We start from the raw sequence: 12,500 nt of genomic DNA, 5'->3' as shown, positions 1-12,500 counted from the left end.
CGCCGAGCAAGGTCCTGGCCAGTAGTATAAGCGATTCCATAATAGCCAATGGTGTAGCAAAGGTATCGGTGTGGTGTTCTGCATAAGATAAGACAGGATAATTTACTTTACGTCAGGTACACCGGGACTGGTTGCCCATTCTTCCGCGAGCCACAGGCTCATGTTGAAAGTGTTTCAAATTGACAAATTACATTATCTAAGTCTATTTAACTTATACTTGAAATCTATAAGGTAAAATTAAGTAGTACAATACAATGAGTTCAGTTTAAAAAAATATAATGATAATAATAATGATAATAATATTTAGAATAAGTAACTCAATAACAGTTGTTACATTGACACCCGACGAATTCATATGAGTAATCGAAAAAGAGAAATAGAGCTCCTACTTAATAATACGAAAGTGTAATAATAATAATAAGAATGTCATACTTATTACTAAATGAGATATCGCCCAAGTTTGAGACGCTGATAAATTCTTTTTTGCCCATGCATCATTTTAGTACTCATTTTGCTTAATTAAAAACTATCATTTAGCCTTGTGTGTGTATTACGATAACTGAGCAATATAAATATCTAGGCGGTTCTAAAAGCGGAACTTTTCAATTATTATTTATTTAATGTCTTTGTTTTCAGATATCATCGTTTTATTACAATTAAGCGACATACGACCAGTCCGGCTGCTCATTACTATAAATTTAAGTCCATTTTCTCGTGCTTTTTCTTGCTCTTTTTGCCGTTTTTCTTCACCATTATTCAGCCTGTTTCCTCGTGCTCGTGTGTTTTCTGTTTCTTCCGCTGCTCGTCACTGCAATTTCATCTCTTTATTCAGGCTCTTTCTTGCTCTCTCGCTCGTTGTCTGTCACTGATATTTCAACAGTTTTCTTGTGCTCTCATTCACTCTTTCACGTTGAGCATCAGTTACTCGGTGACTGCTTGCTGTTTTCTCTCTCTCTATTTCTCTTGTTTTCTATATATATTACATAGATACTGACGAAATACTAGGATTTTCCTTTTTCTAAAGATATCATCTTCACACGTGAGGATAAAGGTGTCGTCATAGTAACTAACACGATCAGCCAATAAAAAGCGAGCTTCCCCTTTCTGGTAAGATACTGATGCTTTTTTGCCGTAATATAATTTTTTCTTCACTACGTTAACTTTTTCATGACTCAATTTAACATTATCATGATTTGGTTTTCATACCTTTCGTAACTAGTTTTGTGTTACACAACAGCCGTGTTTTAGCGCCATTTCAAAAATGACTAAAACAAATTGTTTTTATTCCGGACGCTTTATCAGTATTTATACAATAAAAAGAAATTATTTACATGACCACTTGGGATATTATATACTCAACAAAATATCGCGTTTCTGACTGGTTAATAACGAAAGCATAAATAGGTTATAGAGTGCAAAAGAGGTTATAGAGTAAAATACGGAAGTTGATTTGTAAACAAAGCGATAAAGTGATTTTGTCGAGTATATAATAAATAAATGAGGTCACTCGTGATGTTTTGAAAGTTCTCAAATTGCACTCGCCTACTGCTTGTGCAATTTTGAGAACATTCAAAACATCACTCGTGCCCATAAATCATGTAATAGACTCGTGTTCATACGATTTCCTACACTTATAATTATTATTGTTATTGTTATTATTATTATGGAAGTCTATTGGGAACAAATTAATCTTTGATCTCTTTACATGTAATACAACTTTGATCAGAAATGCTAATTTCCTTATTTGGATGTAACGTAGCTAGTGCATTTTCCCGTGCGCGCGTGCAGCTTCGATCTTATCTTTGACCATATTTGGGCATGAAATCCCCAGCTTTGTTCCAAGGAAAAGAGTTGCAAGTTACACGCTTCAAGGTCATGTGCTTCTGAGAAAGGCAAACAAAAATGTGTTTCCACTCATCTCCGAACACAGGATCAAGAATAGAGAGCATTAGATTCTAGGACGAGAACGACTACGAGTACGATATTTTCTCATAGGACAACATTGAGCGCGCGCAAACCAGCGTCATTTTGGCGGGAAAAACGTGATACTGTCGTCACTTTAGTACGAGGTTTTGCAAGAATGTCGTCGTTTCAAAACAAGTCAACAACGCAGTAGCGGTTTTGCAAAAAGGCTCAGTTACCAGCAATAAGAATAACTGAGCAAAATATAATGCTAATAAAGAGTAAGATCAATCGTTCGGGTTATAGAATTTCTAAGTATTTTTGCTAAAAATGGACAGCCAAAACTCGTACTCGTTCTCGTCCTCGTCCTAGAATCTAAAGGTCCCTAATATCCATGTGAACGATGTCGCGTCATGCGAGTCTGAATTACATCACACATCAAAACACGGGCTTTCATTGGTTCTTGATGTCACGTGATAAGCGGCCCTTTGTTCCTTTACCTTATCTTACATTACACTTTCTCTGGAGCACTCGAAGTTTTTTCTGCATACACAACACTCTCCCGCTTCGGCTCTAATAAGGCTGCCGCCTCGTCAGCCTTGCGTAGACTCGTTGGCAATTACATAATTATACACATTAAATTGATTCTCTTTAATTAGAACGACCACTTTGAAGACTAATTGTTCATCCCTGTATAGATTCTCACTTACTAATTCAAGTAATCAGTAGTTGACCGTACAGCTATCCCCCCCCCAGTTACGTCGTTATGTAATGAAATGCATGCCCAATTTTGATATACTACTAGAAGTGTCCTACTAACTCGTAAGCATTTGCTAAACAACAAGTTAAGTGCTCGCGCACGGCTGTTTAAAATTGTCTCGAGGAGCAAAGCTTAGGGACCAGTTTTCGACGTTTATTTCTTGACACGCACGCGCACGAGAGATGTTGTAGTCGGGAAGAAGGACAGGGGACACTTTGTGAAGCTTATATCAAGATCTGCCTGCAGGCAATTACTGAACGTTCATTTCCAGACATACATAGGTGTCACCGCTGCAAACAAATCGTAAAGGTTTCTGTGTGAAACAGAATCAAAGGTCCTTGCACGACATTAAGCTCTTAAAGGAAGTCAACAAAACCTGTGAAAAAGATCGTTTTGCTTCAAGTCAGCAACGACTGACCAAATTCGTTTTTTTCTTTTCGTTTTTGAAACAATTTTTATTGTATTTTCAAGTATTTACGTATTTACAATGTTGTACACACTAAGTTAAACAACGACAACAGCAACAAAAAACAGACATTTGCATAGACTGCGAGAAGTCCCTTCATAAATCAGTCGGCCCGCTTTTCTAAGGCAGTCGTGTTTTGTCCCGCAATCCAATACGAAGACCGAGGGAGGCTTGGGAAGAGGAGAGAGAGTAGGGACTGCACCCGTTGCTGTTAACGACGCGTTCAGAGTGACCAAATCCTTTTTTCCCTCTTCTTCCCAAGCCTCCCTCGGTCTTTTTATTCGTTTGCGTGACAAAACACGACTGCCTCAGAAAAGCGGCCCGCTCGACTGATTTATGAAGGGACTGCTCTCAGTCTAACGTTTTCACCACACATTACCTTCCCTGCTAACAGAGGTCTCATTTCTTTTTGCGTTCGCTGGGCTAACGAGTACGTGAAAAGAGAACTCGCCTATGTGTCGAAACTCATTGTGTTGAGCATGCGCGGTGGTTACTTAGTGACCGAATCTTCACGTGTCTATCACGCGATAATTCATGTTTTGTGGGCTCACACTTGTTAAAACAGAACAAGACGCTCCGTTAGCGTAAACTGGGTTGTCTGTAGTACATGTTACACAAAAACAGAGGGCACTGAGTTGGGTGATATTGAAGGCGCTGAAACTAGATGTCCCCGGAAATAATGCCGAAAATAAAAAGTCGAAAAAAAGAAAAAAAAGCCTAGGAATGCAATAATTACTCCAGTTAACTCCTACAATGGAAGACGTCCCAAGAGCTGCTCAGTCCGGAAACGAAACACTACGTATTTTTTGTTTCCTCAAGAACAAAACGTATCAATTTTGACTCCAGGGTGAACTATTTACACAATGAGGTTGAGTGGCCAATCAAAGCAGAGTTTGTAATAAAGAATGTAAACATCTATGAGATGCAAACACAATCTTGCGAACACGTGAACCCGAATAATCGCAAATCATAATGCTGACAAACACAAAAGCGAAGGGAATGGTTGATACATATGAAGTTTTTTACTATCTGAGTAATTTGGGGTTAGATTAAAGCGATATATTGTTAATAACGCGATATATTGTTAATGACTAATCTTCCCTCTAGTGAGTGGTAGCAATAAATTGGATTAACCAGGAACCAGTTAAAGAAATATTGCTGGCTTCCCAAATAAACTCATTTTACTCTAGAATGACTAAACAAACATTTTCTGACGTGCAACACTATGGCTACCTTTAATCATTTGCAAGAAAGAAAACTTGAATTACAAAATGGCTAAAAATCCTTGTAATCTTTATAAAAACAACTCGCATATAAAATACCAACCCAGATATGCAACTTAGTTCAGTTTAAACATGATCAATCCACAAAAACACCGTCAAATGCTGCACCGGTTAGGGCCTTACGAAGCGTCAAATACCCCAACGATGAAGCAGTGTTGTACATAACAACACAATTAGTAAACTACTAGAACTCACTTTGATACAAATTCCATTATTCGTCGCTTTTAAGATTCCAGATATATGTTTTTCACCGCCTGTCTTGTTTATCCAATTGACGTTTCATTCTTGAGCTCCATAAGGGTATATTTTGTTTAAAGATCCACTAAAACGCCATTCACGTTACAATGACCTCGACGCCATTGTAGGTTAATAAAATATTCCACTGTGTCCACTGGATAAAATCAATCTAGGTTCTTCTACTACCCCCTTAAACCTACCAAACATACGCAGAGAAGACTCTACGCACAAAGACTATACTTAGCAGTGGAGTTACAGGAAAGTCCTATTGCGCTACTTTTCCATTTTCTTGACATGAAAAAAAAAAAAGAAAACGTAGAAATTCCACTCCTGATGGATTGCTATATGGCAACCCAGTAAAAACGCGCCCACAAAGGAGGAAACAATGTTGTGGAAACTTTGTTGTTGAAACAAATGTTTCTCCGTTTGAGACCCCAAAATTTGTTCCCCGAGAAGCAAAAATGTTTCTGAATTTGTTCAGAAACATTTTGCTTCCTCAGCAAATGTTTCCTCGTTAAATTACTTTGCACATCGAGGAAACATTTGAGGAAACAATGTTTCCACAACAACGCGCGCCTTAAGTAAACTGATTTTCTCTCTATTCGGGCGCGGCAATACTTTTTCTGATTCATGTGATGACCGAGTGAATATGCTGAAGCTAGCCGAAATTCAATTTTTTTTCTTTTTCAAGCGAGTTATGAATCAGTGGTTGCCATGTTGATTGATAGCATTTTCATCATTTATCAAAATCCCTGTGAGCTAGGCGTGAACAAGAAGATGATCAGTGTGAACAAGGAGCAAGAAAAACAACTTCTAAATGCAAATCAGTCCTTTTTTGCCTTGGTCAGTGAAAGTCAAATAATCTCTCTGCGCGAGAGTTGGTAGCTTGTTTATTTTTAGGATCTTGCGAAAGCGTTACTAAATCGATATGTTTTGTAATGTTTCTATACTTAGAATGTTTCAGAAAGTTCTACAATCTTTTTGTGAGAGCATATAAGTAGACAACTCCAAGCAAGACTTTTAACTAGTTTCACAAGCGAAGAGAGTTGGCGTTAGCCGTGTTTAGTCAAGTGTGACAGAAGCAGTGTTTATTCAAGTTGGCGGAGGCCGTGTAAGTTTATCGAGTACGTGCTGTTCATAGTTTTACTCCGTGGAAACTACGTTCATTTTGGAATAAATCTTCTTGTTGTTGTTCCGACAACCCTGCGTTCAGTTTAGTTTGCAAGCTATCTGTCCTCAAAAACAACAGTATTCATGGGCGTAATGATATCGTTACGAGAAAACAAAAACAGGCCCGCAATGCGTACTTAGGGTCTTATGCTTAGTTTAACTCCATTGGGCCCTTACAAAATTTGGTACTGCGGTGTCACTTTTACCATACGTGATTGGTTGAAAATTTGCTATAACAGTGCAGCACTGAAATGGATTTCTTAAGTATGCTTCAAATTTCAGGACCTGTTCAGAATTTTACAGCTTTGACTTGCTGCTAATTTTTCTCTTATTGCCATTTGCACAGTTAAGACAACTTTTGCTGCACACTACACCATCTCTATCAGCTGTTTAATAGTAACAGAAGCACTAGAATGGCTAAGAAACAAGCAGGGCACTGTCATACATTCATATGACCCTATAAATGATCAAGAGAAGGCTGAATTACAACTAGAATCTCAAGCGTTAGCCCTTCGTTAGAGCAATTCCCTCTGAAAAGAGATATTTGATATTAACAACTCACAGCTTTTTGCTGGTATAAGTATTATTGCTCTTGATGATTTATGTCAGCTTAACCTCCAAAAGGGGAGTCAGTATGGCTTAGTGGTTATCAACCGTGTCTCCCACCTCTGCGACCCAGGTTCATCTCTGGCCTAGAGGTCGTATGTGGCCTGAGGAGAACAAAGACTGACTTCTGAGTTACTCCGCATAGAGGAGAATGGGATGCCATTTTCAGTGCCACGACAGCCTTTTTCTTTTAAGAAATGAAATCATACGGGGCACTCTTAGGAAACTGGTGCGCCAGCTCCGGAATCAAACAATGCTAAAAATCAGAGCAAGTACAAGAGACAAAATCACGACAATTGGTTCATTGATGTATTACGATTACGCTTTATTCCCCTTTAAATAACTGTATCAGTTAACCATTAACAAACACAAGCAAGAGTAATTCATGCTCCTGCTTGAGTTGCCCACCAGATATAGCTTCCATTCTTTGTCGCCCACGTATTTTGAGATCACCCAGTTAATTTAATACAAATTCTTTTTCTTGATTGGCCTGAAATTCTAGCAACCGCCCTTCTTCTTGCAGCACCTGTAACGGACCTATAAGAAAAAACAGTATTATCAGTGACAAATTTAAAGTTTAAACAAAATTCGAAAGTTGAACTCATGATTGCGGGAGCAGCTTGTTAGAGTCAGTCAGTCAGTCAGCCGTCAGTCATTCTTTTCATCCATTAAGAATAACTGAAATAAATTCAACTAAGTTTGATAAATCCTTGGTTAGTCTCAGCCATTTAATGTGTCGTAAAACCAAAACCAAAGTAATTACTTTGGCCAATCAAAAAGGACGGAGACAATCCGGCAAACCAATCAAAACTCGAAGTAATTACACGAAGCCGACACAAAGCGCGGGAAAATGTGCAGGCGTGAGCCACGATTGGTTTTGGTTTCACTTCTGATTGGTTGAAAAAATGGCGCGAGAACTTTGAACCAATCACTGAGTGAAGTAATCATAAACTAAAGTAATTATGTAATTACTTTCTACATTGAATTGAAAACCGCTCTATATGTTTATACATTATCAAATTAGCTGGGCCGGCAGAAGTTCTTCTTCTATTAAAAGGATCTGAAGACATCACCATTCATTTTTATTATTGATTTGTTTCAGCCACCTTACTTACCTCCAAGTATTCTGTGGTTCCCAGGCAACTGTTACCAAATGTTCCTACACTCGCCTGCAGATTACAGTGTTCTTTGTCCTGGCATTCTCTTTTCACATGGTCCACAGAATTCTCGCCATGACATTTTTTGTTCCAGGAAAACAACCCAAAAAAGCCATCTCCACATACATGAGCTCCTTTCAAACGCCCAAAGTTTGCCCAGACGATGTCAATTTTTCGTCTTTCACCACATTCAATTGAAAGATGGTTGCCCTCACAAACGCGCGCTCGTTTTGTGTCTTCTGCGGTAAGCAGGCCCTTGCATCTATACGTCACCTAAAATTTAATATTCATGGGCTGTGTAAGATAGTAGTAGTAGTAGTAGTAGTAGTAGTAGTAGTAGTAGTAGTAGTAGTAGTAGTAGTAGTAGTAGTAGTAGTAGTAGTAGTAGTAGTAGTAGTAGTAGTAGTAGTAGTAGTAGTAGTAGTAGTAGTAGTAGTAGTTTTGTTTATTGAGAATCTGAATTACAGGTCTGGTCAGATATGACTATAGGAATAAATAGGTACTTATAAATGCTGAATACGATAAATATACATAAATAATACAAACTGCACTAATAAACACATTACATCGAGTCAGGTGTATGACACTTCACTTTCAATGTTAATTTTTTACTTCCCGAATTAAAACGAGATTCTCAAGGTTAGAAACGACGCCATAGCCAATCCCACTGAAGTAAAGATAAATTCACAGAAAAAAGGAAAACAGCCCGAAAACAGAAGAAAAAAGAAATTAATAAATAAGAAATGCTAAAGATACTCTGTAGAAAAACGTGAGTAATGAGAGTTGTGACTCTTTATACCGTTGGGGATTCTACAATTATCCTGAAATCTTGTTGACTTCAATCTATACGTGACTTTAAATTTTGCAAAACACGGTGTTATCCTTAGGAGAGCAATATGCTCTATAAAACTAATTCACTCGTCACCGAAAATTGAAACTGGTCTACGCTATTTCGAGGAAAACAAGACGTAATTTTGAGCTACCTCATATGAGTACCAACAGGTTTAAGAATAATTTTATACCAGCTATGCTCAAGTCTCACGTTTAATACAGGTATTTTAATTATTCTTAAACATAGGCATTTTATCAAATGTCTTATCACATGTTTAGAAGTATATGAATCATAGTTAATATTTACTCATAGTTGTTAATATTTACGCAATTCAGCCCTTTGGCTGCAATGTAAGTTATCTATCTATCTATCTATCTACTATCTATCTATCTATCTATCTAAAATCTGTTATCATTATAGATATTATTATTACTATTATCGCCGGAGGAGAGGCGCTTCACAATTGAGTGGTCTGGTGTACTGTGTGTTCGTGGTTGGCCTGTGCATGTTCCAAGCGTGAGAAATCGAGAAGAGAGGTTGTCTGTCGGTTCAAAATCTGCGCCATCTTAAAACGTCACAGTAGCATCCAGCATGCCGAGCGTTTGTTTTGTGCCATTTTGAAACATATCAATAACAACCAGCATGCCGATGAATCATTCGGTAAAATTCGGGAAAAATCGGTGGGCATTTCCGATCGACACGAAACTTGGCCAGTAACGAGATATGGCAATTAGCCAACCACTGGCCAGTTTTTATCGGAATCAGTTGAAATGACATCATTCTCTGATTTGCCGAAGATTGTCTTTGAGCGAGGCCGATATGGCGTCCACGCAGGAGGGTGAAAAGCAGGGAATTCTAGTTTTTAGAGCCAAGCGAAAACATCTGGGAGATTTTTATCGCAATATAATTATGAAGGGTATTTCGTGTCAAATAAAGGTTAGTGTCTCAGTTGTTGTTTTATCATATTAGTATTCCACGTGATCAACCCTTCGGTAGGAAGCGCGTTTTCCACTCCCAAATTTACCTCCAGAACCTATTTTTTGAGTAAAGTTAGCTTTTAGAATGATGCTCTTTTTCTGAGAGAATACTTTAAAATTCGGAGGAATTTTGTGAAAAGAATTTGTTTGACACCTATCATGGCTCGTAATCTTTTGACATTTCATCACGTCGCTAAAAGAATTATATAATATTCATGTATCGGTCGATTTCTTTGAAATTTTAAAGGATGATTGCTAACGAATGGAGAAAGAATCAGAAGTTTCATTTCAATGAAAACATCACAGGATTTCGTGCACAAGTAATTCCGAGAGAAAGAATCAACTCCGCCTAACTCAGTCTAGCAGTAAAAAGATTAAGATGCTTTATGAAAATCGATACAGGTGCCAAAGGCCCCAAGGCGACGCACTGTAAGTTTTACGATAACTGCTAGTTATAATTATAATTATAATAATAATTATAATTATCATTATAATTATAGTTATAATTATAATTATCATTATCAATTATAATTATCATTATAATTATAGTTATAATTATAATTATCATTATCATTATTATTATTATTGGCGAAGAGGAGGGAATATGGTGACAGAATAAGGAAAGTCGAATATGCTGTACAGTAAACACCCGCATATAAGAACACATTTTTCAGGCTTAAGGTTGATCGTGTTCTTATTTGAGGGGTGCTTAGTGAAAAATCAGCCTGAAAGTGTTCTTAAAATGTTCTTAAAATTGGTTTCAGAAATACTTCAAACTACATATTACTGGAGGTTTAATTAACCTACAATGCTGTTTTGTAATAGATTTTATAGTTTGTAATGGTGTTGAACACCAGAGTACTTTGTCTTGTAAGTTACTATACTGAATTGTTTCCTTATCCTAATACCCTTTCCCTTTATATTAAAAACATGTTTTATTTATCAGCCTGAATTTGTTCTTATTTATATGGTGCTTTATTGACCAAATTTAAGCCTGGTGTTCTTAATCCACTTGTTCTTATATGCGGGTGTTTACTGTATTCACTCCACTTCTGTTTTCAACAACGGGCACTTGTACAGAAGCGAAAATCAGAATATGATATTGACTCATGCGTGGATGCGATGCACCTCATCTTTTGCCTTGATACGGTCATCTGTTATGGCAATGAGAGGCAGTCAATCTCCGGAATCCAGATGCAAAGATTGAACAGGGCTACAGTGAAGGCCGCTTAGGAGTCTTTGAAAATCACATCATTGCGTACGGAACGCGCGCCCGCAGTGCTCGCGGCAGTCAAAACTGTACTGTCCTGTCAATCATTTTCCCTTTCATCGGAAACGGTACATTTTGAGCGCAAACGACGTTGTTGTCGATCTACCCAGTCAAAAGGACGCCACCAAAGTCTTTTTACGCGACGTTAACACAACTAAATACATTATGAATACAGTTTTGACGTCCTCTTACACTAGATTCGAAAATATCATACTGAATTTGTCTTAAAATAGTTAGAAAAAGCACAAATAACAGCCTAAAAGCACAACAGCTGACTTTCGAAACGCCGCTCGCAGGTAACCCAGTTTTGGCGGCAAAGTTTGTTGACAGAAAATTGGCTACAAAACTTTTCAAATGGTTTTCTGGCCCTTTAATTGCGAACAATTGAAGTGACGTCGGATAGCACAGTTTTTTCCACTCGCTGAATTCGGATTGGTGAATTTAGATTTCAGTAGCTCTCACAGTTTGCACGGATGTATAATCATAATATATTTTTGACTTTTGTTTTTAATGCAAATTTTTTTTTTATAATTAGAACACTATATTTTTAATAATTTCTGTATTAATTGACTGATTATTATTATTATTATTATTATTATTATTATTATTATTATTATTATTATTATTATTACTTTCAGGTATTTCTTGGTACCGATACATGGGTTTCCATACTCTTCGGAGTTTGAATACAAGACACACCGCGAGAGGCCTTCACACTCTCCCTTAGTGACATTCAACGAATTTTCTGCGCGACAGTTGAGGTTCCACGCCCAAGCAACCATCCAGTCCAGGCCCCATTGACATATATCACGATTTGTTCTCCCAAACGAGGATGAGATTATTTCGATTTTTTGTTTATCACATACAATAGTCTGTTTTCCTCCTTCACAAACCAAAGCAGATCTCTCTGTAGGGAACAACAAAGATTTAATCACAAGAAGTATCGAATTTAAATAACTAAGATCGATTTTCCTTGACTATCGCCTGACTATCACATTAAGTTATCGAGGAGTGAGGTCCCGTCATATTCCCTATTTACTTACCTTTGGGAACGTTTGACTAAGAGATGGCTGCAGGCTCGCCACTAATCGATTAGGCACAAGTTTTGCTTTTTTTAATGCATAATAAGGTTTGTCACAAACATGTGCCTGGTCAGTATCCAACTCGGTAGGCGAAGCATTTATTACAAAATATTGCAAACCAGTTAGATACATTGTTTTCCCCACCGTTTAATTGAAACTTGGACATTGAGTTTACCTGAAAAAGCCTTTTCCATTTTCTGCTATCCGCGCAGGCGTTTTTTTTTTTTTTTAGCCATTTAAGCCATTAATGTTCCTTTTACATTTTTAGAATGGATAATAATGATTTTTCAGCTTTGATCAGTGCAAGAACTTTGCGTTCATCTCAGTGAAGCGAGCATTTTTATTGGCTCTCTGCTGCTGCTATATTCTGATACCAGTTTATAAGTGGATGATGGAAAATTGTGGAAAATGTTCACATGAGTTCGGTACAGTGTATAAAAGTCGACTGATTATTTCCATGCCCCCGTGAATGCACAAGGAACGAAACATATTTCGGCAAAATTTCATAGAAAACGACATTTCAAGTTTAATTTGCTTACCTTCGTTCCTGAATGCCGCATTAATTTCCGAAAAACGAAAAGAAACCAAGAAAAGAACAGTAAATAAAATCTTCATCGTGGCCTTAAAGAAAAAAAAGTACCATGCAGATTTTATAAAAGTGATAAAAAATTGACCTCACTGGCTAAACTCAAGGCTGAATTCAATGTAATCGCACGACTTACACTCATAAAACTCTTTACCACCGAGCGGAACGCGCT

General features: G+C 37.4%; 2 protein-coding genes across 2 annotated transcripts in view; both read right to left on the bottom strand.

Annotated features, from left to right (window-relative positions):
* LOC138045363 (uncharacterized) overlaps positions 1 to 12,500 on the bottom strand; it is a 235,795-nt gene that overhangs the window by 27,974 nt on the left and 195,321 nt on the right. The gene's annotated exons all lie outside the window — the stretch shown is intronic.
* LOC138045370 (sterile alpha motif domain-containing protein 9-like) overlaps positions 7,758 to 12,500 on the bottom strand; it is a 27,936-nt gene continuing 23,193 nt past the window's right edge. Inside the window, exon 6 of the mRNA XM_068891850.1 lies at positions 7,758 to 7,854. The gene's annotated coding sequence lies outside the window, so the exon portion shown is untranslated. The remainder of the gene's footprint in view (positions 7,855 to 12,500) is intronic.

The sequence above is a fragment of the Montipora capricornis genome, chromosome 1, assembly GCF_036669925.1.
Source record: "Montipora capricornis isolate CH-2021 chromosome 1, ASM3666992v2, whole genome shotgun sequence".
NCBI lineage: Eukaryota > Metazoa > Cnidaria > Anthozoa > Scleractinia > Acroporidae > Montipora > Montipora capricornis.
Note: the sequence above shows the minus strand (reverse complement) of the source record. Positions and strands in the feature narration are given on the sequence as shown.